The following is a 27,398-nucleotide window of genomic DNA, read 5'->3' on the forward strand; positions in this document are numbered from 1 at the left end:
AATCGAGAAAAGTAACTCACGTATGGTGCAAAAGTAGTTTCGCTTTCGCACCGTAGACTCTGTCCAAGAACATTAAGCCAACAGAGAAACACCATAAGCCAACGGAGAGACACCAAAATTGAGAATAAACCTAAAACTCTTTCAGTAATATCCAATGACTCTATTCATGGCACGTGCCTTTGTAGTTTTTGCAAGCTATGATGTTGTCTTTAACCATCTCTCTATATGCTAATAATTGTCAAATATTTTTATCCTTTTCTTATTTTTCTATTCATGCATTGTGTGTCTTCTTATTGACTTGAATTTTGTACACACATTCGAACTTAGACAAATACCATTAATATCATATAATGTCAAATTTTATGGGTCATGGTTTACATTATGCCTTTGTAAACAACAACAATTCTAATCATTGGCCAAGGCATAATGTAAACCATGACTGGTAAAATTTGAAGTTATATGACATTAATGATATCTTTTCTACTGGATCAAGTGGCCTCAGAATAATTAAGAAGGGGGGGATTGAATTAATTATTCCTAAACCTTTACTAATTAAAAATTTACTCTTCTAAGGCTTTTACTTATGTTGTTAAGAGAATAAGGAGTAGAAGAGAAACTTAATAGAAAGTAAAAATGGAAATTGAATGTGCAAAGGAAATTAAAAGAGTAGGGAAGAAGGAGACAAACACACAAGAGTTTTTATACTGGTTCGACAACAACCCGTGCCTACATCCAGTCCCCAAGCGACCTGCGGTCCTTGATATTTCTTTCAACCTTGTAAAAATCCTTTTACAAGCAAAGATCCACAAGGGATGTACCCTCCCTTGTTCTCTTTGAAACCCTAGTGGATGTACCCTCCACTAGAACTTATGCACAAGAGATGTACCCTCTGTTGTTCTCAGTCAAATCCAAGTAGATGTACCCTCTACTTGTACCACAAAGGATGTACCCTCCAATGTGTTAAGACAAAGATCTCAGGCTGTTAAACCTTTGATACTTTGTGAATGGGGATACAAAAGAATTCTCAGGCGGTTAGTCCTTTGAACACTTTTGTATAAGGGAATGGGAAGAATCAAAAGAATTCTCAGACTGTGCCGTTTTGAATTCTTTGACAAGGGAGAAGGGAGACACAAAAGAATTCAAGCGGTCAGTCCTTTGTTCTTTTGGAAAAGGGAGAAGAGAGACACAAAAGGAATTCAGGCGGTTAGTCCTTGGCGAATTCTTTTTGGCAAAGGGAGAAGAGAATGAAAAGATGAATAGCACATGTTTTCAAGGTTTGGAAAACCAGAAAACTTCATAAAGCTTTTGGTACAAAGAAGAAGAAGAAGTTCAAAGAGATTCAAGGCTTGTAAAGGATTGTAAGAGATTGATTGGAAAAGTATATAAGATTTTTTAAATGCAAAACAAAGCCTTGCTTTTATAGACTCTTCATGTCTGGTCAAGACAATCATTAGAAGAGTTATGACTTTTAGAAAAACTTAAAAACCAATTTGAAAAAGTCAAAAACTATTTGAAGAGTTACATCTTTTGATTTTATTTAGAAACAATCACTGGTAATCGATTACCAAATTAGTGTAATTGATTACACAAAGCTTTTATGTGAAAGGATGTGACTCTTCACTTTTGAATTTGAATTTCAATGTTCAAAGGCACTGGTAATCGATTACCAAAACATTGTAATCGATTACAACTTTTTAAAATTAATTGGAACGTTGTAAATTCAGTTTGAAAACTTTTTCAAAACAATTTTGCTACTGGTAATCGATTGCACCAATCTGGTAATCGATTACCAGAGAGTAAAAACTCTTTGGTAAACATGTTTTAAGAAAAATCATGTGCTACTCAATTTTTGAGAAAAACTTTTCATACTTATCTTGATTAAGCCTTTTCTTGAGTCTTGAATCTTGATCTTGATTCTTGAGATCTTGAACCTTGAATCTTGATTCTTGACTCTTAACTTTCTTCTTCTTGATTCTATTTTGAACTCTTGAATTCTTCTTGATTCACTTGAGTTGTTCTTTGATTGATCTTTGAGCTTTTTGTCATCACCTTTGTCATCATCTTTTGTTATTATCATTGTTATCATCAAAACACCTTTGAATCACCTTTGATTCACCATGAAGCTTTGCTTCTACAATCTCCCCCTTTTTTATGATGACAACTTCTGAAATCAAGAAACACACACACACTTTTTCCTAGTCGATCACTCACATAAATTCTCCTCCTTTGTTTTTGAATTTGTGCATATCTTAAAATTAAATTGATTGCTCATGTGCGTTCTTGATTTTAATCTCATTTCTCTCCCCCTTTGGCATCAACAAAAAGCCAAAGTGCGTAACAAATTTGAAATAATTAAACATAACTAAACATCCGTAAAACATTCATTGAGAAACTAACAACCAAACCATGAAGCAAGAATCATGAAGCAACAATCATAAATAGATTATCTATAAAACCCATATAGTAAAATAACATACTTAATATTTGTTCAAACATACCTTGCTTTTATAGATTCTTCATGTCTGGTCAAGACAACCATTAGAAGTGTTATGACTTTTAGAAAAACTTAAAAACCAATTTGAAAAAGTAAAAAACTATTTGAAGAGTTACATCTTTTGATTTTATTCAGAAACAAGCACTGGTAATCGATTACCAAATTAGTGTAATCGATTACACAAAGCTTTTATGTGAAAGGATGTGACTCTTCACTTTTGAATTTGAATTTCAACGTTCAAAGGCACTGGTAATCGATTACCAAAACATTGTAATCGAATACAGCTTTTTAAAATTAATTGGAACATTGTAAATTGAGTTTAAAACCTTTTTCAAAACAATTTTGCTATTGGTAATCGATTACACCAATTTGGTAATCGATTACCAGAGAGTAAAAACTCTTTGGTAATAATGTTTTGAGAAAAATCATGTGCTACTCAATTTTTGAGAAAAACTTTTCATACTTATCTTGATTAAGCCTTCTCTTGATTCTTGAATCTTGATCTTGATTCTTAAGATCTTGAACCTTGAATCTTGATTCTTGACTCTTAACTTTCTTCTTCTTGATTCTATTTTGAACTCTTGAATTGTTCTTGATTCACTTGAGTTGTTCTTTGATTGATCTTTGAGCTTTTTGTCATCACCTTTGTCATCATCTTTTGTTATCATCATTGTTATCATCAAAACACCTTTGAATCACCTTTGATTCACCATGAAGCTTTGCTTCTACACTTTCAAGTTTTAATACGTACAATTGATAAATACAAAATTCAAACTAGTATGGAAACACAAATGCAAGGAAAATAGAAGAAAAGGATTAAAACATTTTGGCAATTACTGACATGTGGAGAGATGTTTAAAGATAGTTTAATAAAAAGACAAGATCGTAGCATGCAAAAAATGCAAAGACAAATTCTGTGAGCATGAGACATTGGATGTTTCAGATATAAAAGAGTTTTTAGTTTTTTTATCCATTTTGGTGCCTCTCTGTTGGCTTAATGTTCTTTCAAACTGTTGGCTATTGATGGTGAATATTAGCTACATAATGACACCTAGTGAGTTACTTAAGCTATGTTTGAATCAAAGTTAAAAATGTACTTTTAGAAATTTTAATGTACATTTTCAAATTCCAAACATAAAATTAAAAAAAAGGAAAAAATTGTTACTTCAGAAATAAAAATACTTTCAAGTTCTCTCAACAAATATCTAAACATGCACTTCTCAGTTATGAATTCATAAGCACAAGGTGGAAAAATATTTTTCTTTTATGCCCTTCCAGTTATTAATAAATATTGAGTATGGTCATTTCAGATTAAATTTAAAAGTAAAATAAGAATTATTTTACACTTGTATAGTACAAAAGCACGGTTATTTGTAATGTTGCCAAACTCATTCATATCTCATCTGAGCAACGATATTTTGACACCCAGTTTTTTTAAACACCTATTCAACAACCAACATTTCTCTCGGTTTCTCATCCTACCAAAGCATATCACTTATAATACCTATATTTATTTCTTTTTTATCACTCTTTCTAAAGGTGTATAATAGGGTTTGGGTGTCAAAATATATTATTCTTGTTGATTTTAACCAACAGATGGACAATTCAATAGACAAGTGACTGAGGTGAGTGGCCATGCATGTACCAACTCATATCAAGTTCATAGATAACAACTACCTATCAGAAAACAAAATATTGAACAACATAAGCATTATATTTACAATCTCTGGAATTGTATCACAAGAGACCACACAAACGAGGTCTTGAGGATAAATGTCTTCCATTAGCTTTGACAATTGCCATGACACCAACACTTATTACAACACAAAGTACTGAAGACACATAATGTTGCGTATTTTGGCTTGCTATAAAATAAACAAGAAAATAAGAAAAAATGAGGAAAGAAAAGCATCAAGGACCCTTTGCTCAGATAGAAGAAAAAAAATTATATACCCTGCTGAAGAGTGAAGGTTGTTGCTGTCAAACCTCCAATTATCAAAGCTGATGCCACAGGTAGGTACTGCGTGTTTACAGTTTTCAACAAAACATGTCAATACCAATGATAATTTGTCTTATAGGCCATTTAAAAAGTTTTGGTGTAATGTAATTATCTATGCCCGCAATTTAAATTTACATATGCTGAAATGGCTTCTTAAGAATTTCGTAATGTGTATTCTTCCTGTAGTTAATTACACCCAAGAATGCATAATGTAACATCCTGCAAATCTAGGGCATCCTGAAAAAGTCATGAAACTTATTAAATACTTTGAGATTGAGTTTCCTTTATTTAAACGAGTGGTAAGAATTATGCACATAAATGAACTTGCCTGTCGAATCCCATCCTGAAAGTTATTCAAGTAATATCGGGAAAGTGCACTCACCCCATCTTTAATCATTCTAGTTATTGTTTGTTTCCCATATCTACACCAAATTTCCAAAAACCATTATCACAGAAGGGAAACATGGCAACATAGGACTTTTAAGAACCAAAAATTCCATACCTAACTAAGTCCCCTTTGAGTGCATGAGTCCTAGCATACTCGAGACTTATCTCATCACCTTGTTCTGCCCACACTAAATAAAATAAATAGAGCTCAAATAAGCAGGGCAATAATTCACAAAGAATGGAAGAACTTATCTAGAAATTCTATACATATTCTAAATTTTCCATATTCCTATGCAAACATAGAAATGCACTCAGAGGAAGTCAGCACTTCAATCCTCTGCAACTGAATATTTAATGACTTCTGGGCCAGATAACGCTACAAACAACATAAAGATAGTCATGTAACTGGACACATTACACATTTCCAAACAGGAGGACAATCAGACAAGGATTAAGAAAAGAGCAAGTCCAAGCATTCAATTAATCCCTTATTAACAAACCTGAGTAACATTTGTTCGATCAAGGGAATCAATGTAGTTTAATCTGACAAGTCCTCTCTGCTCCTCTAGTATATTTCCTTGTCTATCTATCAAGAAGTATCTGCTCAGCTGAAATAGCAATAATTAAAAATCTGAATTATAGATTTGCCAGTATACCTAGATTGTGGCAACTAGCCGTTGAATTTGTATACAATACAATTATTTTTCCATTACCTCTGTTTTTCAAAATCCTCTGAGATTTGATCATAGAGGATTTTCATATTATCAAAGTTTGAGCTCCCATAGTGGTGATGAAAATCAAAAGGCACATATCTACCATAATCCGTTGTACACACAATAATCATATTCATATCAAGCACAATGAAACTGCTTAAGCTATAATGCAGCCAAAGAAACTTAATAGTTCATGGATGTAAAATAAGTTTGCAAAGAAAAAATGTTTAAATAAATTATCACCTCACATGTTGCTGATTTTGCATTTCAGCAGCATATGCTGCACTTAATTGACCTTCTTCACCATGCTACAAAGAGTAAAATTAACAAGAAATTGCTTAAAATAATAAACACAAAGTAATAACCACTAAGAAGCACTTAAAAGGGAACTTAGCAGTGGAGACTGGCAATTATTGCATCCTAAAGGACATGTTAACCAAACTCAACCAAACCATAGCCTCAATTTCCCTACGTAAAATTTTGGGGATGAGAAAAGGGATACTGGAAAAGAAAAAATCTTCAAATATGATTATATGCAAAAGTCCCAAACACATCAAGTTGTTCAAGGCCAAATTTAAAACCAAACACATTTTTACTCAATCATGAATATCCTTGCCTCCAAAGCATCAAGTAGATTCTAAGTATCTTTGGACTCGCAGTAAATCTGAAAAATAAATTGTGACAAATTCGTTGCTTAAAGTAGAAAGAGAGCAGAAAGAAACCATACTTTATCAAGATCAATTGCTACTATCTCTCCATATCTTTGCATGAGATCATGGAAATGATGCTCCACAATCTTGGGCTGGAGTAGCAGTGGATGGGGAAAAAAAAAAGAACATGTATTAATGTAAATTTCATGATAAAACCATTAAAATGCTGGAAGAATTGAGAATAGAAGTATACTATTTCCTCATGACTAATAACACTAAGGTTCGGTTTGTAAGTTAAATCAACAATCTGCTCCCACAAAAGAGGAATTGGACCTCAAGCCTGTGAAACAATCAATTGGAGTACAAATAAAAAATTGGGAGACAAAAACATTGATATTTGCATATAAAAGATGTTCCATGGTACTAAGATACCAAATTCTCATTAACCTCTCTCTCTCTCTCTCTCTATATATATATATATATATATATATATATATATATATATATATATATCAAGAAACTACAACATTCAAAGTCCTTCAGCATGTTTGACTGTAGTGCCAATTCTTAGAAACATGGACAAAATGCAAGTGGAAAACACAACCAACTGTGTAGAAAAACTACAGAAAGGAATTACTGGGAGTTGATACAAAATAATGTATAATAATACCTGCAAAAATGAGAACTTGAATTCTTCATTTTCAAGAAATTGTTCAGTTTCAATGAAATTAGCAGTGCCACCTTCGAGGTTAGCTACTCTTCTCCACATTCTTGTGAGTTGTGAATTATACAATAACCTGACCGATGTTAATCTTGAGAAAAATGTTTATGCGTAGTGTTAAAGGAAAGATGTAGGATTCCTATTTAGGAACCTAAAGTGTTAAATTATAGCGTAATGTGTTAAACATGTTTGAAACATGAGTGTGAGGTCGTGGGTATTGTATAGTTCACGAGCAGTGTCTGCGTGCAAAAAATGTTTTAGGGGTTGAACTTGAATCAGGAAGGTGAGACCCTAACGGATTCTTTGGAGTCTAGGCCTTGGGGGTAAAGACACTCGGTTTGAGTGTTGCTTTAAGCCTATGTTGATCCCATATAGTTGGAGCATTCTCGCAAAACAGAGTGACCTTGATTGGTCACCTTATGATTTTACTTAGTGAGAGTGACCTAACATACCCATTGTGTGGTGTGTCTTGTTATGTATTCCTAAGCGCCTCGGTGTGGTTTTTCACTAACTTGGTATCACATTACATATAGGCTTAAGTCTTAGTATAATTATTAAATAACGTATGTTAATTATTTATTATGAAATTGATGAGTGTTATTACATTTTGATCCGAGTGTGTGATTCATGTGTAAAGTGATTGATGGTTGAAAAATGAATTTTAAATGATAAAGTGGTGAAGTGACGTGGATTGTATTAAGTTGAGCTATGTTATAAATACTTCTATAATTTATTTTGATCATGTCTTTGTTTATTTGTATTTTTTTAGAAATGTGATAACTCACTCCCTGTATGTTATTTATGTTTGGATCCTGTGATGATCTCGAACATTGTGTTCGTAGGAACAGATGACTAGGTGAATGACTTTAAAGAACCTCGTGCTAGAGGACACTGTGATACAATGCTCTGATAGGATGTGACATTGAGGATGGGTTTTATTTTAATTGCATAATGTTATTTTATTTTATTTTACCTCATTGATTTAACAAAATTTATTTTGTAAACTTTGACGGCTTTGTTCTGAGCCGAATATGTTTTTAATAAGTTTTATTTGGTAATAGTGAAGTAAATGTGAACCTTTTACCCACTTAAATTTGTTTATCTATATTTTATTTATTTATTTATATGTATGTCGGAGTAGAGGGTGTCACAAATCACCCACAAAAGATATTTCAATTGTTCGATTTATCAGTTTAATAATCAGTGGCTAGGATTTTAAAAGGCAAGGCAAAGTTGCTATGAAAGTCTTAGAAAAAATATTTCAAAATTTATTAATTCTATGTGGAAGAAGATGGAGATCGATGACTCTATGTCCATCGTTGTTGTCATTGATAACTAAATTGATTACTTATTCTAAAGTTATTTATGTATAATTTCGAACGAACAATCCAAAACTATGCATATGTATGCATAATTTTGGAATTAGCACTATAGAAGTTCTAAGTTTTTTTATTTTATTTTGGATTGTCTAATCCAAAAGTATAACTAGATCTAAAATAGAAAAGAAAAGAAAAGAAAAGAAAAGAAAAGAAACAAAGGGTACTTTGGTCCATTTGGATTTCTTTTAGGTGTAAGAAGTAAAATTTTGGGTGCAGGAAGCAAAGGCCATTTTAATGTTGTTTAAGACTCTATAAAAAAAATGTTCAAGGCTCACTAATTATTGTTCAAAGTGAAGGGGTTGCTATTGGCCTTAACCATATTGCTATTGGCATGTACCATTATTCAAAAATTCCAAACTTACCCTTACCCACAATGCATAATGGAATCATGATTCTGCTGTACTAGAGGGGTGCGAAAAATGTTTTACAATAGAATTATGGTTCCATTGTATTTTTTTTCACACCCCCCACTAGTGCAATGAAATCGTGATTTCATTGTGCATCTTGGTTTATGGAAAAGATGCACAACGGAATCACGATTTCATTGTGCAATGTACAACGTAAGTATGATTTTGTTACGCAAGGGGAGCTAAATACAACATATACAATGAAAGTATGATTTTGTTGTACATTGTACAGCAGAATCATACTTCTGTTATGCATTACTTGTCAGGAATAAAAAATGTACAATGAAAGTATGATTCCGTTATACACCATGCAATTGAATCATACTTCCGTTGTACATTTTTTCAAGAGTTTGAAAGATAGGTTTGACAAATAAAAATAACTTATGTATCAAATCAAATTTTATAGAAATGTCTACTACATATTGAGATACACATCCATAAAACTAGTTGGATACACATTGAACATTTAAAATTATTTCAATCCTTAAAAAGGTATACTACATATTGAGATCCTCTAGTTGATTGAAATTGTATTGAGTAGAAAGCTTGAGTGTGTTTCATGTAAGGATTTTGCAAAGAACATGCTTCAGGTGTGTATTATCTTCTCCATTGTGGTACAACAAGAGGCAAGGGACAATTATCCTTTTAAAAAGCTACATTATCATACAAAAAATAAAGTTAGAAAATAAATCAATATTAGCTTACAAAACTAAATGGTATCTTTAGTGGATAATATATATTTGCACAAAGTGATTTCCAATGACAATTACAATTAAAATGAGATGGGACAAAGTTGGCACAAGAATCTTCAGTGAAAATAAAGTCTAACTTTGCAACCTAGATAAGTGGACCAATACAAGATTATATCGACTAGCAATGACATAACCTATATCAAAAATCATCATCCACTCTACTTCAGTTATTGGGCCACATTCAACATACAAAGATGTTATTAATTCCAACAGTTTTTCTTCTGAGCCAAATAATTGACATTAGAGAGAGTGTCATGTTTGAAGTTCCCAAATCAAATCTTGGTGAACGAGAGACCAAGACTCCTCACCCTAGCCTAGCAAAGCTGCAATTATCATGTAATCACAATTTCCATTAGGTGTGACTATTAATATGTTTGGCAAGTGAACCAAATCATGCAAGTAGTAAATACACTGTAAAACCAAGTGTCATGTCCACAGGAACTTCGTTTGTGCAAAATAGCTTTGTATAACCAAATTCTAAGCAGTGGAAATAAATGATTGATTGGTTTTTTAAAATAAAGTGCATAAACTAAAATTATCATAACAACAACAAGCATTCAATAACAAGTCGAATAGGGCACAACTACAAAAGCAAAAACACAAACACTTAGAAGGCAAAAACATGGGTAGTGCAAAATGTGTGAAGTTGTTGGGTGCTTGGCCTTACTAAACAACTCTTGAAGCAATATTAATAATCTTTCACCATTCAATGCTCATTCAAGTGCTACCTTAATCAAGAAAAATACCCTAATCAAGACTCCTTTAATAGAAAGGCCTAAATTCTAAATTGCTTAGCTTAACTTTTAATCCCTTAGCAAGTTAATCCAAGTGTCTTGGATCAAAATAAGGATTAAAACATAGAGCTAATAAATATCATTCCATCCCTAGACATTAGTTCAATAAAAGCTACTTTCAATTCTTAGTAGTGATAGCATTTCCCAATGACTTTCACACTATTAAACATACATATGGTTACCAAACCAAAACAAGACAATAATAAAAGAAAGTAATCAATAACATTGAATAGATAGTAAAGATAATTACATCAAAGTGTTTACTGCAGCAAGCTCCAACAATGGGTGATTTAGCCTCTCATTGTTATGAGAAGCCTTAATAATGGAGAAATACAAAAGTGGAAAAAGAAAAAAATGGTGAAGAACAAGAAAGAAGCCTATATTGCTTTGTGCTTTAGCTTTTCACTGTGCCCTAAGTTGATTCTCCTTGATCCCAAAGGAATGTTCCTTTTATTATGGGCCCAAGGCCTTTGTCTTGTTACTTCACAGAACACAATACTCGTTGGGCAAGTAAGGCTTGCTAGGGGAAATCTAATTAAAACTTAAAACTTTAGATCAATGGACTTTGCTCATCAGGAAAGTTGCACTTGCTTAGCGAATTCTTTGGCAATTAAAAACTTGGATTCCATTTCTCCATGTCAGTGGTCTTTGCTCGCTGAATGAGTGCAACTCGCTAAGCGAACTCCATAAATGACTTGGCCCTTCTTCTCCACTCTTGAGTTGCCACATGGCCTTCTCTATGTGAGCTCTCTTGTTGGGCGAGCATAGCTAGTTGGCTGAGCAATCTTCCCTATGACAACTTTTCTTGGTGATAAAAAAAACTGATAAATGTGTAAAAACAAGAAGAAAAGACTTTAAAAAAAACATACAGGCCTAAAGTTCTATTAAAAAAATCTAAATTCTAACTAATTGAGGCTAAAGTAAGCAAAAATCAAGGAAAATAGATCATTGATGTGTTAAATGTGATTCAAATGACTTTCTACACAATAATTATCAGTCGCATCAACGATGTTCAGAATGTATTGTTGCATCTCATCGGGAAATTCAACCATATAATGATCAATTTTTGTCTTCTTCTTGTGATGACCAACTTTGTGAGCCACACTTGAAGTTCTTGAACTGCCAACCATCATGTTCATTTCATCAACACACTCCCACATTGAAGGTTCACATTTGGAAGATTTTATAGACTTTGGTGCACCTTTTGTTTTTACTTTCTCTAGAGGTGGCACATTGAAGTCGTATCCAAAAATGCAAGTTCATAGACTTTTTTCTTTAAGGTGATTTTACTGCACATGTCTAATTATGAAAATCTCTTTAGCAATGCATAAACCTTATGTGTTAGGGTTAAGTCCCCCAAGAGTCACCCATGTCTTCTGAACTATGAATGGATAACATTTTTCAATGTACATGAATGAACTTTAAAGGAATGGAACCATATATATTGATAAGCTGTTTAAGTTCACAAGCACATGGCAGACCATGAGTAACTCTAAGTGTGTAGCCACAAGTAGAATTGTTAGTACTTATGATGCCAACCCGTTGCAACTCATGGAAAATGATGTCTTGTGTTACTCTTGATACAAAGTTGTGTAAATTCTTATATACCAGGGTATTAAACATGTGTTCAACCATATTTATGTTTTTTCTAGAATGATGCCTTAATCATCATCCGCTGCAAGACAAGCATGTTATTCATTGCATCCCAACAACTACACAAATCTTCCATGCTATCACTAAGCAAACTCTTCAATCTCGCATGTATGCCTTCAACCCTATTATATAACAAAATGAAATGTTTAAAATTACTTTTAATTTAACAAAATGAAACGTTAAAAAAATCAATGTCAAATAATTTATGTACCTATTTGTTGTTGTGTTTCTAAGATGTATCACCCGATCAACCCATGCTTATACAAACTTCTCCTTGAAAGGTATCTGTTAGACAAGTGGCCTCAGATATCTTAAGAAGGGGGATGAATTAAGATATTACAAACTATTTCTGCAATTAAAATTCTACTTTGATTTTAATGCAAGTTCCAATTTCCCTTAAAGATGAATTTCTAAATGATGATTCAAATTAAACAATCTGAATGTAAATGTAAAGTAACAATAAATAAAAGAGTTTAGGGAAGAGAAAGTGCAAACACAGTTTTTATACTGGTTCGACAAAGTCCGTTGCCAACGTCCAGTCCCCAAGCAACCCTCTTGGGAGTTCCACTATCTTACAAATCCTTTACCACTTTTGAAACACACAAGGACAACCCTTCCTTTGTGTTCAGATTTCTTTACAACAAGAGACCCTCGGTCTCTTAATCCCTTTTCAGAAGTATGAAGAAGAGAAGAAGAAATCTCTCTTGAAAGAGATAGATTGTACATTGAAGCACTCGAATAATTCCTTATTGAATTACAAGTGTTTTGGTCAAGGAATGTTTTAGAGGATAAGACAATTATGTTTTTGAGAGGATAAGACTTTTTGTTCAGAAAAACTCTAAGCAAATTCGTGTTCCAAGTCACATATATATCGACCTTTGATGGCCATTAAAAACCATTCGAACAGATGTGACTCTTGGAAATTATTTTTGAAAATCTCTTCAGGTAATCGATTACAAGACTAGTGTAATCGATTACAGGCTTTAAGATTTGAATTCTGCCTGTTACAAAATGTTTAATAACTGTTGGTAATCAATTACCATCCAAGTGTAATAGATTACATAGTGTAAAATATGAATTCAAATTTCTAATAGTTGTTATAAATAGTTTCAACTGCTGGTAATCGATTACAATACTTGTGTAATTGATTACATGTTTTCAAAAGTATTCAAAAACATTTTAAAATCATTTCAGGAAGCATTTTACCCACTGTCATTTTGCTAGATTGCATATGCTTATTGATGAATTATTTTGTAGGATATTGAATTGGATTTTTTGGAGCAAGGTTTAGTGAAAGCTTGAAGTAGAACTTACAACTCAATTGTGCTTAAGTTGGGATTGGAAGACCTAAATTGAAGTTCCTTTTCAAAGAAGATGAAAAAGAAAGTTGTAGAGGAAAATCAACTTCAGCCAAACAATTTTTGGCTTAAGCAGACCCTCACTTAAGTGCATATTTTTGGAACTATATAAATAGATTTTCACACTCATTTTGACTTACGTTCTTCATTCTGTAAAAAATAGATCCTTTACTAAAGTTATTTCTCTCCGACTTTCTCCTCCCATTGTTCTTCCATCTTTCTTGCTTTTGGATGTTTCATAGAGATAGATAGTTAAACCTTCCTTTGTTGGGATTAGATTGTAACTGAACCTTATGCTTTCATGTATTTCTTTTGAAATAGTGTTATATATTCATATTGTTCTTCAATGTTAGTGTTTTACTTCTATGCTTTATGCTTGTTATGGATTAGTCTCACGTAGCTTGTGTGAATCATGCAGGTTTTGATGATGCCAAAAGGAATTTACTTGATAATGGTTGTCATCATTAAAAAGGGGGAGAATGTGAATGTATGTATACAAGTTTTTGATGATGCCAAAGTATAAGCAAACAAGATTTCTTCAAGAACCATTCAAGGTTAAGCAAACAGAGATTGCTTCAAGATTAATTCAAGGTCAAGCAAACAAGATCTAGTAAATCTAAGATAAAAACTTAGTAAATTTGTTTAAAGAATCTCAATTTGATTGTTTTAGTTTGGCCTCAACATCTTTAGTATCAAACACTCCTTTATCAAAGGCTAAATCAATTCAAAAAGATATTTTTTAACTGATATTCAATTACCAGACTGTGTATCAAACATCATACAACAATCTCCCCCTTTTGATGATGACAATTCCTGAAATCAAGATACAAGATAAAATATATATAATATATAACGTTCACTCATCCCATACTCCCCCTATGTTTTGGAATTTATGATCTCTTGATTTCTAAGCTTCTAAGCCCCGTTTCTCTCTCCCTTTGGCAACATCAAAAAGCTAAAGTGCATGGAGACTAACATAGCCATTACCATTCTCAATTCGTAATCAAACATAATTCAGTCACAACCATAATCAGTCAAACATAGTGTTCTAAAAACAACTATCATTCAACCAACCAAACATAAATAACTAAGCAAAACAACCAAAGTCAGAAGTCTTAATGAAAGCCAAAATACAAGGCCAGAAAATAAGTACGAAAAAAGCAGAAACTAAAACATAAATAACTAGAATCTATGAATCTGTAGAGGATCAAAGCAATGGCGGATGAAGCTCATGTCATCTTCAAATTGCGTGATGCGAGTGTCCATCCCAGCAAAACGAGCATCAATGGCATCGATACGACCATCCAAGGAATCAAAGCGCTCACCAACATAGGTGCGAATACCACGTAATTCTAAGAGAACTTCATTCATGAGGGCAAATGAGTCATCTCTCTGAGGCGAACGAGAGGGAGTGTGTTTATCTTGCGGAGGTTGCGCATCCTTCTTCAACCATTGCCCGTCCATGTCCTTACGGTAGCCGAAGGAGGTTACCGCACTGACACCAATAGCAAAGGAACATTTAACTTGCACAAAGGGCTCAAAATTCAAGGGAATTTCAAAATGTTGAAGAAATAAAGTCACAAGCGGAGGGTAAGGGAGAGGTGCAATAGACTACAATGCCTTATGCATGCGGTAATGAATAAAATGGGCCCAGTCGATTTGACGACTGGTCAAGAAAGCCCACATCAGAATCAAGTCCTCCTCAGAGGCTTGAGCTAGATTAGAAGAACAAGGCATCAAAATTCTAACAATGATATAGTGCATGATGCGACAATCAAATGTCAATAACCCGGCAAGTAGTATACCATTCATATCCGCCTGGTCAATGCAGACCATGCGGTGGGCATCATGACTGGAGTAATCAAACTTCCAATCGTCAACAATGGTGCCCTCAAAAGGTGCACCCTGACTGGGTAGTTGTGTGAGAGAAAAGAAAATATACTCATCAATAATCATAGGGATACCATGCACCTCAGAAATCAAAGTTTCATCCTGAATTTTCAAATTTGAGTAAAAGACTCGTATTAACTCAGGATAATATGGTAATTTTAATGACATAAAAGGAATCAGACCAGTGTTTTGAAACACTTGATAACAATCAAATGTTTCCCCATCAAAGAATTTGGGATCAAGAATTGGACGAGAGGAAAAGAGAGAAGAGTATCAGATACGCTGTTCATAAGATGAAAACAGTGTAGAGGATGACAAGGAGGGTGGAATTGGTGTTGGGGATGCTCCGGTGGCTTCGAGACATGGTGTTCTAGTTGGCGCAGTGGAGGAGGAAGATCCCTTTCTTTTCTTGGACGATTCAACCATTCTGATGTGTTTTTGAGAATTTTGATTGGTGGAATAAATCGAGAATCGAAAAAGAAGAAGATTGGAAGTTGTGGGAGTCGATTTGGTGAAGAAACAAGGGAGAGATGGTGTTTGGAAATTTAGGGAAGAAGAGGCGCGACGAGGGGAGGTGTGGCTGCGTTGCACTGCTGGTTCACGTTAGCTTTTATAGATAGGACCACTGGTAATCGATTACAGGATATTGTAATCAATTACAAGGCTAATGTTCTACTGTAATCAATTACACAGGTTCGTAATCGATTACCAGAACACTATATGAGCCTTTTCTCTTAAAAAATTCCTAAGTCTATGTCTAAAATCATCATCAAACTCTATCAATCAATCATACTAACAAGAATTTAATAGTAGTCAAGCAAAATTAAGCATAATAACATACTTAATCAAAAACACAATCAATCAATCATTAAACATAAATGTTTCAATCAACTAATCAATCCTTATTTATCCAAATCACTAACACCTAAGAGGCCTAATTCTCTTCTAATGGAAAATAATGTTTCCTTGGGGAGAGGTTTTGTAAAAATATCAGCAAGCTAATTCTTTGTATCAACAAATTCTAGCATACAATCTCCCTTCAGAACATGATCTCTTAGAAAATGGTGCCTAATTTCTATATGTTTGGTTCTCGAATGTTGAACTGGATTTTTGGAAAGATTGATTGCACTTGTATTATCACACCTAATGAGTATATGGTCAAGAAAGATTCCATAGTCAGAGAGTTGTTGCTTCATCCATAAAATTTGTGCACAACAACTGCCGGCAATAATATATTCCACTTCAGCAGTGAATAAAGCAACACTGTTTTTCTTCTTGCTATGCCATGAGACAAGAGTAGATCCAATGAATTGGCAAGTCCCACTTGTGCTCTTTCTATCAGTTTTGGATCTAGAAAAATCAGAATCAGAGTATCCTATTAAGTTACACGTTGAGTTCTTAGGATACCATAAACCTAAATTGATCGTTCCTAATAAGTATCTTATGATCCTTTTTACTGCACTCAAATGTGATTGTTTGGGATTGGATTGGAACCTAGCACACATGCATACACTAAACATGATATCCAGCCTACTAGCAGATAAATAGAGAAGAGATTCGATCATACCTCGATATTGTTTCATGTTTATAGACTGACCAGATTCATCTTTATCTAAGTAACAGCCAGTGCTCATAGGTGTAGCCATGTGCTTTGCACTTTCCATCCCAAATCTTTTGATCAATTCTTTGCAGTATTTTGCTTGATTGACGAATATACCTACTTTAGTTTGCTTGATTTGTAATCCCAGAAAGTAATTTAGTTCTCCCATCATCGACATCTCAAATTCGTTTTGCATATCAAGAGAGAACTCCTTGCACAGTGAATCATTATTGGATCCAAAGATTATGTCATCAACATATATTTGAACCAACAAAATATCATCATGATTTCTCTTTATGAATAGTGTGGTATCCGCTTTTCCTCTAGAAAAATCGTTTTCTAAAAGGAATTTGCTTAGACGTTCATACCATGCCCTAGGGGCTTGTTTCAAACCATATAAAGCCTTTTTCAATCTATAAACATGACTTTGCTTATATGACATTTCAAAACCTGGGGGTTGTTCAACATATACTTCTTCTTGAATTAAGCCATTTAGAAAAGCACTTTTAACATCCATTTGATAAAGCTTAAAATTCATTATGGATGCATAAACTAAAAGCATTCTAATGGCTTCTAATTTTGCAACAGGAGCATATGTTTCTTCATAATCTATTCCCTCTTCTTGATTATACCCTTTTGCAACTAACCTAGCCTTATTCCTAATGATTATGCCATGTTCATCTAACTTATTCCTAAAAACCCATTTTGTTCCTATGATGGGGTAGTTTTCAGGTTTCTCTACTAGTTCCCACACATTGTTTCTCTCAAACTGATTTAGTTCTTCTTGCATAGCAACTATCCAATGATCATCTATTATGGCTTCATTTAAATTTTTAGGTTCAATCATAGACACGAAGCCATATTATTGCATAAATCTTTAAGAGAATGTCTAGTTGTTATCCCTTTTGAGATATCACCAATAATGCTATCAAGGGGATGATCTCTTGAAGCTTTCCACTCTCTTGGAAGATCATTATTTGCTTTGACTTCTACTGGAGGATCTTCATTGCTTCCTTCTCCATTTTCTTTAGAATCTTGTCCATGAATATGCATTTGTTCTAAAGATTCTGCAATATCATCTAAAATATCCTTTCTTAGAGAAATAACATTAGACTCATCAAAGGAAACATGAATAGATTCTTCAATTGTCATTGTTCTCTTATTATATATTCTATAAGCTTTACTATGAAAAGAATTACCAAGGAAAATTCCTTCATCTGACTTAGCATCAAACTTTCCTAAGTTTTCTTTTCCATTGTTTAATACAAAACACTTGTAACCAAAAACATGAAGATGCGAGATGTTTGGTTTCCTACCATTGAACAATTCATATGGAGTTTTCTTTAAATTTGGTCTTATTAAAGCCCTATTCATGATATAGCATGCAATATTAACGGCTTCAGCCCAAAAATATTTTGGAAGAGGAGTATCATTTAATAAGGTTCTAGCAATTTCTTCCAAAGACTTATTTTTCCTTTCAACAACTCCATTTTGTTGAGGGGTTCTAGGTGCAAAAAAGTTATGTTCAATGTCATGCATATCACAAAATAATTCAAATCTCTTGTTAAAACATTTTAACTTAAATTCTTTGGCCAAAACTCTTTCTGTTTCACTTTGGAATTTCCTTCCTAAGACTCTAGAGATTATCTTGATCATATATCTTGAATTTTTTTGGATTCTTGTCTTGAATAAAACTTGAGAAGCACGTGATCCTTTGGCATCATCAAAACATCAAAATATCTTTGCATCTACAGTATCAAACATGTATTTTGGAACAATAAATATTTTTCAAGCATTCATCTGAAGACTGTAACAGTAGTTCCCAAGCATTCATGATATTTTATCACTCTTTAGCCTTATCCACGAAGGTTTTGCATTTTGCACTGGCATTAAGAAGGAAACACAGTCTCTAATGCATTCATGAAAGCAAGATCCCTATCACTGACAATAACATGAGGCAACACATCATCCTTCACAAACAATCCTTTCACCTTACTTAAAGCCCATTCAAAATTATTTGTTCTCTTAGAACTTAAATAAACAAAGGCAACAACAAAAGTCATATTTGTTGAAGTGATACCAATAATTTCCAACAACTAAAAACGATACTTGTTTGTCTTGTAAGTTGTATCACAAATCAAAATTGTTGAAAATGAATTCAAGACTTTGATGGAATTTGGATGTGCCTATAATATATCTTTGACAACATCTTCATTGTCCAGCCGTCTATACTAATAAACATATTTGTCGCGTTCTATCAACTTCATCAGATGTTTTATTTCTGTTCTTAGCCCTTTTTGTTCATTGTATATGGTTTTGATGGTGTTGATATTTGTTTGATCTTGATCTTTGTTTGTCAACAAAATTTGACCAGGCTTCACCATATTTTTGATCAATTGGTTAACCATAATTTTTTCTCCACTGCTTAAACGACCAACATATGAAAGGCCAAGTAGTGTTGCCATCACTTTATGGCCATGGAAACCACATTTTACAGTAACTCTCCATCCTATGATTCTCACTAATCTTCCTTTTAATTTAAAAGAACACCCACATTTTTTTATTTTAGTGAACTTGTGCACTAACTTGTCTTTGTACTGTGTGTACTTTTTTCCCCTTTTTTTGCAACCCAATATAACATTTTTTTTTTACTTTTGACTTTTGAATCATGATAATTGTCAAAAATACTTAATTTAGACATGTGGATTTTGGCAATTATCTCATATTTTCTCTTATTTAGGACTTGGTTTATTCCTTTTTGATGTAAATTACTAATTTGTAGTTTGTTCTCTTTAACTTGTCATTTTGCTAGATTGCATATGCTTATTGATGAATTATTTTGTAGGATATTGAATTGGATTTTTCTGAGCAAGGTTTAGTGAAAGCTTGAAGTAGAACTTACAACTCAATTGTGCTTAAGTTGGGATTGGAAGGCCTAAATTCAAGTTCCTTTTCAAAGAAGATGAAAAAGAAAGTTGTAGAGAAAAATCAACTTCAGCCAAACAATTTTTGGCTTAAGTTGAATTTAGATAGAAGTGCGGAATTGCATAGTTGGAGTATCTGTATAAGCCTGAAATTTTTTGCTTAAGCAGACCCTCACTTAAGTGCATATTTTTGGAATTGTATAAATAGATTTTCACACTCATTTTGATTGACGTTCTTCATTCTGTAAAAAATAGATCCTTTACTAAAGTTATTTCTCTCCAACTTTCTCCTCCCATTGTTCTTCCATCTTTCTTGCTTTTGGATATTTCATAAAGATAGATAGCTAAACCTTCCTTTGTTGGGATTAGATTGTACTGAACCTTATGCTTTCATGTATTTCTTTTGAAATAGTGTTATATATTCATATTGTTCTTCAATGTTAGTGTTTTACTTCTATGCTTTATGCTTGTTATGGATTAGTCTCACATAGCTTGTGTGAATCATGCAGGTTTTGATGATGCCAAAAAAGAATTTACTTGATAATGGTTGTCATCATCAAAAAAGGGGAGAATGTGAATGTATGTATACAGGTTTTTGATGATGCCAAAGTATAAGCAAACAAGATTTCTTCAAGAAACATTCAAGGTTAAGCAAACAGAGATTGCTTCAAGATTAATTCAAGGTCAAACAAACAAGATCAAGTAAATCTAAGATAAAAACTTAGTAAATTTGTTTAAAGAATCTCAATTTGATTGTTTTAGTTTGGCCTCAACATCTTTAGTATCAAACACTCCTTTATCAAAGGCTAAATCAGTTCAAAAAGATATTTTTTAACTGATAATCAATTACCATACTGTGTAATCAATTACTAGAGAGTTTATGAAGACATTTTTTACTAACGACACATAACTGTTTGAATTTTGATCTGTGTAATCGATTACCAGAATCCTATAATCGATTACTAGTGAGAAAATTTCAGAAAAGCTTTTTGAAAAGACACATCTCTTCAAACTATTTTGAAAAAGCACAATGAGCCTATATATGTGTGTGTCTGACTTTGAAAAGGTAGTGAAAGATGTTCTAAGATAACTTAATTGTCAAATGCTCTCTAAAAAACTATTGGCCAAACACTTGCAAATCTATTGAAAATTCTTCTAAGATCTTCAATTTGTATCATCTACTCTAAAAGAGAGAAATCAATGTGTACATCTCATAAACTCAGTTGTAATCAAGAGACTGTTTGTCTCTTGGCTTGTGAGAATTTTGAACACAAGGGTGAGGAATCCCAAAGTCTTTTCAAAGTCTGTAAAGGATTTACAGAGATAGTAGAAAATCTCAAGTGTGTTGCTTGAGGACTGGACGTAGGCCCGGGAAGTGGCCGAACCAGTATAAATTGAGTTTGCATTTCTCTTTTTCCTTATCTCAGTTATTTTATTGCAGGTTACTTTGTCTTGCGCAATTAAAAGAATATTATTAAATGCCTATCATATATCATTTAAAAGGGGGTTAAAGTTTGTTAGTAAGAAAATTTTGAAACTTAATTCACCCCCCTCTCTTAAGTTATTGAGGCCACTTGTCCAACAACTTGATTTTTAGATAAGATTGTTATTGGAAAGTACTTTCTTTATCTTGAACTGTGGTAAAATGCCCATTAAACCCCGGAGCTAGAAATAGGATGAGGGGTAATGATTATCTTTGGGTCATTGAGCTTAAAGCAAACTTCTTTGTTAAATGTGCAAGGGATTGACATTTAATGAGAAAACTTAGGTCTTTTCACCTAAAGAATTAGGGATTAGAATACAATTTTTGAACTGTGACTGATATTAACATTAGATTATGAGTATCATGTTTTAGTGTAAAGAGAGTTTAGTTCGGCGAAATCTAACCTCGATAACCTTCGTCATTTGAATTTTATATCATTTTATTGTGTGTTTATCGAAAATCCCCTAAATATTTAACTTGTAGCTTTGTTTTGCTCTATCTCTATTGTTGAATGCTATGTTCAAATCATCATTATTTATTTGTTAGTTTAGATAGTAAAAACATGTGCCATTTGCTAAGTATTGTTCGAGTTTTCGTGGGAACGATAACTCTTATTTATTGAATACTACTTGATGACTTGGTATGCTTGCCAATGAGTCAACAAATTACAACCATAAACCCGTGCTCCTTTCCCACATGTCGAGCCCAATTTAACAAATCATTGTGCTCTTGAATAACCTAAAAGACTCAAAAAAATTATTCAGTAACAAAACACAAGGTTTCACAAAACACAAACATATAAAAGTCATGAAATAACTAGAAAAGTCAAGATAGTTAGGTTACAAATACATATTGGTATCATCACCACCCACATCTTGATCATTATCATTCCTCACACCAATATCATTAGGCTTGACTCCATATAAAAGGCTGGGTTGGTAAAAGAAACATTGGCTTCCATCATCCATATCTCCCCATCCAGGTAGCATTGTAACCTCATTAATATAAATGTATTCCAATCCATTGGTTGCATTGTGTTACATAAATTATTACACAATAAAATCATGATTTCCTTGTGTTACCAAAAACTCGAAAGAAAAACGGAATCATGACTTCGCTATGCAAAATGCACAACAAAATCATGATTATGTTATGTTTACAAAAGGGGGGGGGGGGAAATACCTCCAACTTGTATGAGTGAAGAGAGGGAAAGAGGAAGGGGTAAAAGGAATAAAGAAAGGGCAGGAGGAAAGAAAGGTAGGGCAGGGAAGTGTGGTGTGGGCCAAAAGTAATTTTGTAGGGGCTAATAGTAGTTCCCTTGAAGTGATTCCACACTTTCTTAATAGAAAATCAAATATATTATATGTGTGATGTGATCAGTGTTTTAAAACTAGACCGACCCAATCGGTCTAATCGGTTCAACCATGAATTGAAGGTTTAATCGATTTAACTATTGAATCGGTCATACAATTAACTCGGTGTGACCCGATGCGACCCAACTGGGTTTATGGTTGGACCAATAAACTACTGACCCAATCTGGGTCAGTTTTTTTTTTAAAAAAAATATCTATAAATCAAAATTGTCTTGATTAATAAACAAAAAAATGACGAACACAAAAGAGGTTGTCTCTATCTCTCAAATTCACATGAAGCTTTTGTCGAGTGAACCTTAGTCCCTAATCTAATCACAATTGACCTCCAAAGACCAAACTTCACTGGCGTCGTCAACCTCGAACCACCATCATTTCACTGGTGCAATCGTTTATCTATGTCTCTCTCTGGGACTCACTCAACCACACAGAACCAATATCATCTCTGCATTGTAGCCTCTCATACCCTCCACTGAGAGCAAACCCATCAAGTCCTCTTGGCGGCTGGAGCAATGTTAAGACTTAAGAGTTTAGGGGTTCCTCTTTTGTATATTGTTAGTCTTTTGTGAGAATTGGACTTGACCCATCTCATATTTTTTTATCAAGAAGAATATCATTTGGACAATTTTGCTCTGTTATTGTTAAAATAAATAAGAAACATAATTAATTAACTAGTTAGTTAGATACATAAATAAGGAAGGTACTTTCTTAATGTTGACTTAATTTACGAAATTAATTTATATACATAAATGAGGAAGGTATGTCTTTTTAGAATTGTCTTAATTTACAAAATTAATTAAATATAATTGAATTTTCTTATTTTATGAATTTTAAATTTTTCTAATTAAGTAACACAGAATGTGGAAGATATGAAGAAAGTAATATATTTTGAGAATCGCCTTAAATTAGAAAATTTAGAAAAACAAATTAAAATTATTTTATTTAGCCATATTTTGTGGAAACAGACGTGAACTTTATAATTATGAAAACAAAATAAAAGAAGAAAAATTATTTGATTTAGTTATAATTTATTATTTGTTTAGAACTTGTTTTTTTAGGTTAGAATCTCACTCTTGATTGTCAATTAATTGGACTTGAAAAATGAATTTATGAAATTATATTAAATATTTGTTATAAGACTTATTTTAGAATTTTTAAAATATGTATAAATATTTTTTTAATATAAATTAAATCATACGAATTAATTAATGATTCACCAAATGGTTTTTTAAATACTGGATGTCAGCATACACAATATGGATCCAGCGCAACTAACAACACTCGTGCTGTATTACCTTACGACACAGCAAAGGTTAAAGGGTCTTACGCAGCATTTTTGTCCAATACCCATGCATCGTAGTAGGAGCGGACAAGCATAGTGACAACGGCACCCAATAAAAAAAAAGAGAATGAACAATTGTAAGTGAAGAATTTCCAATCAGAAACTTATTTTAATTTGTTGGGTTACATTTTTCAAGGTTGAATGTCGTTATTTTATATAAATATTTAATTGTCGTTTTTGTTTACTGGTATTACTGCCCCATAAAGAAGCATTCAGGTCCTTACTTTATGTTTTGTATGGGCTTGTGTTCAGCATTCCAGCAAAGTAAAGAACAAAAGCGGGCAACTAAATAAATATTTGAATTAAACACAATAATTCTTTATTTAATTCAATTCATAATTTTAATCCCTTTATTTTAAAATTGAGATATTTAGTCCTCTTATTTTAAAAAATCTGTAATTTTGACCATTTTATTTCAAAATACAAATATTTGATCCATATATTTTAAAAAATTCATAATTTTAGTTTTCATATTTTAGAAAATTCACAATTTTGTTTTAATATTTAATTTTTTCTATGATTTATTTCTTTTAATTTTATTTTGTAATTAATTGAATTATTTCTTGATGATATCTTAAATAAATATAGTAGATTTAGGATTTAATAAGACCAAAACAAAAGAAATAAAATGTAAAAAAAAATTAAAAATTTGATCAAAATTACAAATTTTTTAAAATAAGAGGACTAAATGTTTTTATTTCAAAATTGAAAGACTAAATTAAAGAATTTTTTAAAAATAAGAGAATCAAATTCCTTAATTTTAAAATAAGAAACTAAAATTATGAATCGAACAAAATATGAGGATCATAATTACATTTAAATCTAAATATTTCTATTTATTTCATCCAAATAAAAAATTTATCAATAAATATTAATTATTAGAATATTAGTTTTATTAACAGCAAAATTGTACCCATTTGACTAAAAGAAAACTCACTATTTCTACCTTCCTCGTTGACTAAAAAAAACATATTTCTATTTTTCTACCTTCTAAATAAGATTAAGATTGTAAGCAAAGAAAGTTATATTAGAGAGAAATTTGTGTTACCTACAATTGGAAAATTGACGTAATGGCTTTAGGTCAAATCCATTTTTCAAGCAACAGCTTAATCAAAATTCCCTCAAATTGCAAGTGGTGGATTTCTTTATTCATTATACCCAATTTTAGTAATGAGTTTGATGTTGATGCTGAATTACAGTGGAGATTTCTATTGCTTAATGATTATTAGTGACTACTGGCTAGGTGTATTTTCGACTTCAATGCTTTAGGGTCACCCATTCAGGATTTGTTGAGTTGATTAAGGATATTGTACATGATAATAATTTGAATCAACGCTTTAATTGTTATTAATTTAAGGATGTCAATTTTCTGTTGTACGGTCTGATTAGGTTAGTGCAACCACTGTGTATTAAGTTGTAATGTCAATTTCCTAATTGGAAACGTTTTCAAAGCCAAGATCATGGGTGGCTTTCACTATGAAATTAATTTCAAAGCTGTTAGAGCCTCCAATATTAGGGTTGGTTCATTGCTGCTTTGCTACTTCTCTGGAAGGTATTCTCACGTTCTGCCCTCCAACTTTCCCACAAAAACAGCTCACCCTTCACATTCTTCACACCCCACTTTGTTAAATGATCTTCATAATTACCTGCTCTTGAAAATGAATAATTTTGTATGTGACTAGTGCTGTGTGTATACTTGATTAGACCAATAAAAATTGGCTAGCATGCATGTTACTACTACTTATTAAAGGAATGCATTTTTCTTGTCAATGACTTCACCCATATTGAATGGATTTGGCACGTGTTGAAATTACTAAGATCTGCACAAGGAAAGTATGGGGATTCATTTTTCTTATATAGTGTATTATTTATAACAGAAAAAAATATTTTATAACTTATAAGTTATAACTTCATCATGTATTGAAATTTATAAGCTGAAATATTCTGAATAAGGAAATTAATTATTATTTTCATATATGGTAAAATAATTCAGTCATCCCTCAATTTCAAAGTGAAAAAGATTATCTAAGAAGAGTAATTTGGCAAATCAGTAAATCATGTATAGAAACAAAATCATATTCCAATACGATCAAATTCAGTTAAGTTTCCCTCTCATGCTGAGTTTCAAGTACATTCAAATCGTGTATCTCACCTACTTTAAGTCTCGTACGCAATTCAACCCCTACCCCTCTATTTCTTTTTAAGAACTTTACTTAATCAATTACAACTTTGTTTCTTTGCTTTATTTTCATACCCTTTTCTCTCTGTGTCTTACTTCAGCTTAATTAAATTGGATCAATTATGTCACTCTTGTAAGTTAATTTGTAACTACTTTTTATTTCCTCTCTGTCTCTCCCTAAAACTCAATTAAGTACATTTGAACCATCTCTTCTCCTTTTTGCATAAAGATAGAAGTTCTGAAGAAATCATACAACACTACAAAGTGTAACATAAATATCAATTTCTACTAAAAAGAACACACAAGGTCTTTTCTACTCAATTTTTCTAGCATTTATATATTGACGTCAAAATCTAGCTAGCAAGGATTTGGAAGGAATAGAATGGCAAAAAGGTGAGAAGGAACAATTTTTCAAGATTCCTCTAAAACCACAAAAGGACAAATGGACATACAGGGAGCAAAGAAAGAAAAAAAGTTTCCCATGCAACTACTAGTTGCTATAAAAAAAAGAACAGGATAAGTTGAGTATTGCAATCAGAACATATTGGAAGCTATCATGTCCCACTCAATATTGGAACAACCTTGCATAATCGATATATTGTGTGTATAGTGGAAGAACAAGATTGCTGGACTTATCCTGTGCTATAGAGAAAGGCATGTTTGGGTAGAGAGGAATCACATCCAAACGTGGTTTGTGATCTTAACATTCTTGTTTGGTAGCTGTTTGTGTATAGAACAGCATTCAATTGCTGCACATGATTCCTCCTTTTAAATGGAGAATAATAGAGAATCATGATTAAATTAGGTGTATAATTTACTCAAATACCTTAACGACCTGATTTAATGTCATCATATTATAAAATTTTAGACAATGACTTTTTTATAAAATATCCATATAATTTAAAAAGGTAATTCCCTTTTTAATGCTTAAACAAATTGAAATTTTCAAAGCAAATCAGTTTACAAAATTTAACTCAATTTTTCACTTGCATGAATTCTAATGTACATAGCAAATACTACTAAGGAATTCATCAACTCCTGCACAATAGATCTGTGTGTGTGGTATACATAATGCTTATTCCGTACATCAAAAAGTAGTGAAAAAAAATGGAGTAAGACACAATTTAGTATAATAATCATTTGGGACCAGCATATACTTGATGGTGTGAACAGATCTATTTAATATTCAACAAGACATAAGAGAGAGACAGAAACTTGACAAAAATAGTATATTTCCCACACAATGAATATTCTACAGGGTCTACTTAATGATGTAGATACTAGAAAGCATGATGTGTGGCTA

The 27,398-nt window shown here is 32.5% G+C and overlaps 1 pseudogene; it reads right to left on the reverse strand.

The window, feature by feature from the left end:
* Positions 1 to 4,231: 4,231 nt before the first annotated feature.
* On the reverse strand, positions 4,232 to 14,291 carry LOC100795284 (phosphoinositide phosphatase SAC8-like; annotated as a pseudogene).
* Between the last annotated feature and the right edge of the window lie 13,107 nt (positions 14,292 to 27,398).

This window comes from Glycine max, chromosome 18 (assembly GCF_000004515.6).
Source record: "Glycine max cultivar Williams 82 chromosome 18, Glycine_max_v4.0, whole genome shotgun sequence".
NCBI classification, from domain to species: Eukaryota; Viridiplantae; Streptophyta; class Magnoliopsida; order Fabales; family Fabaceae; genus Glycine; species Glycine max.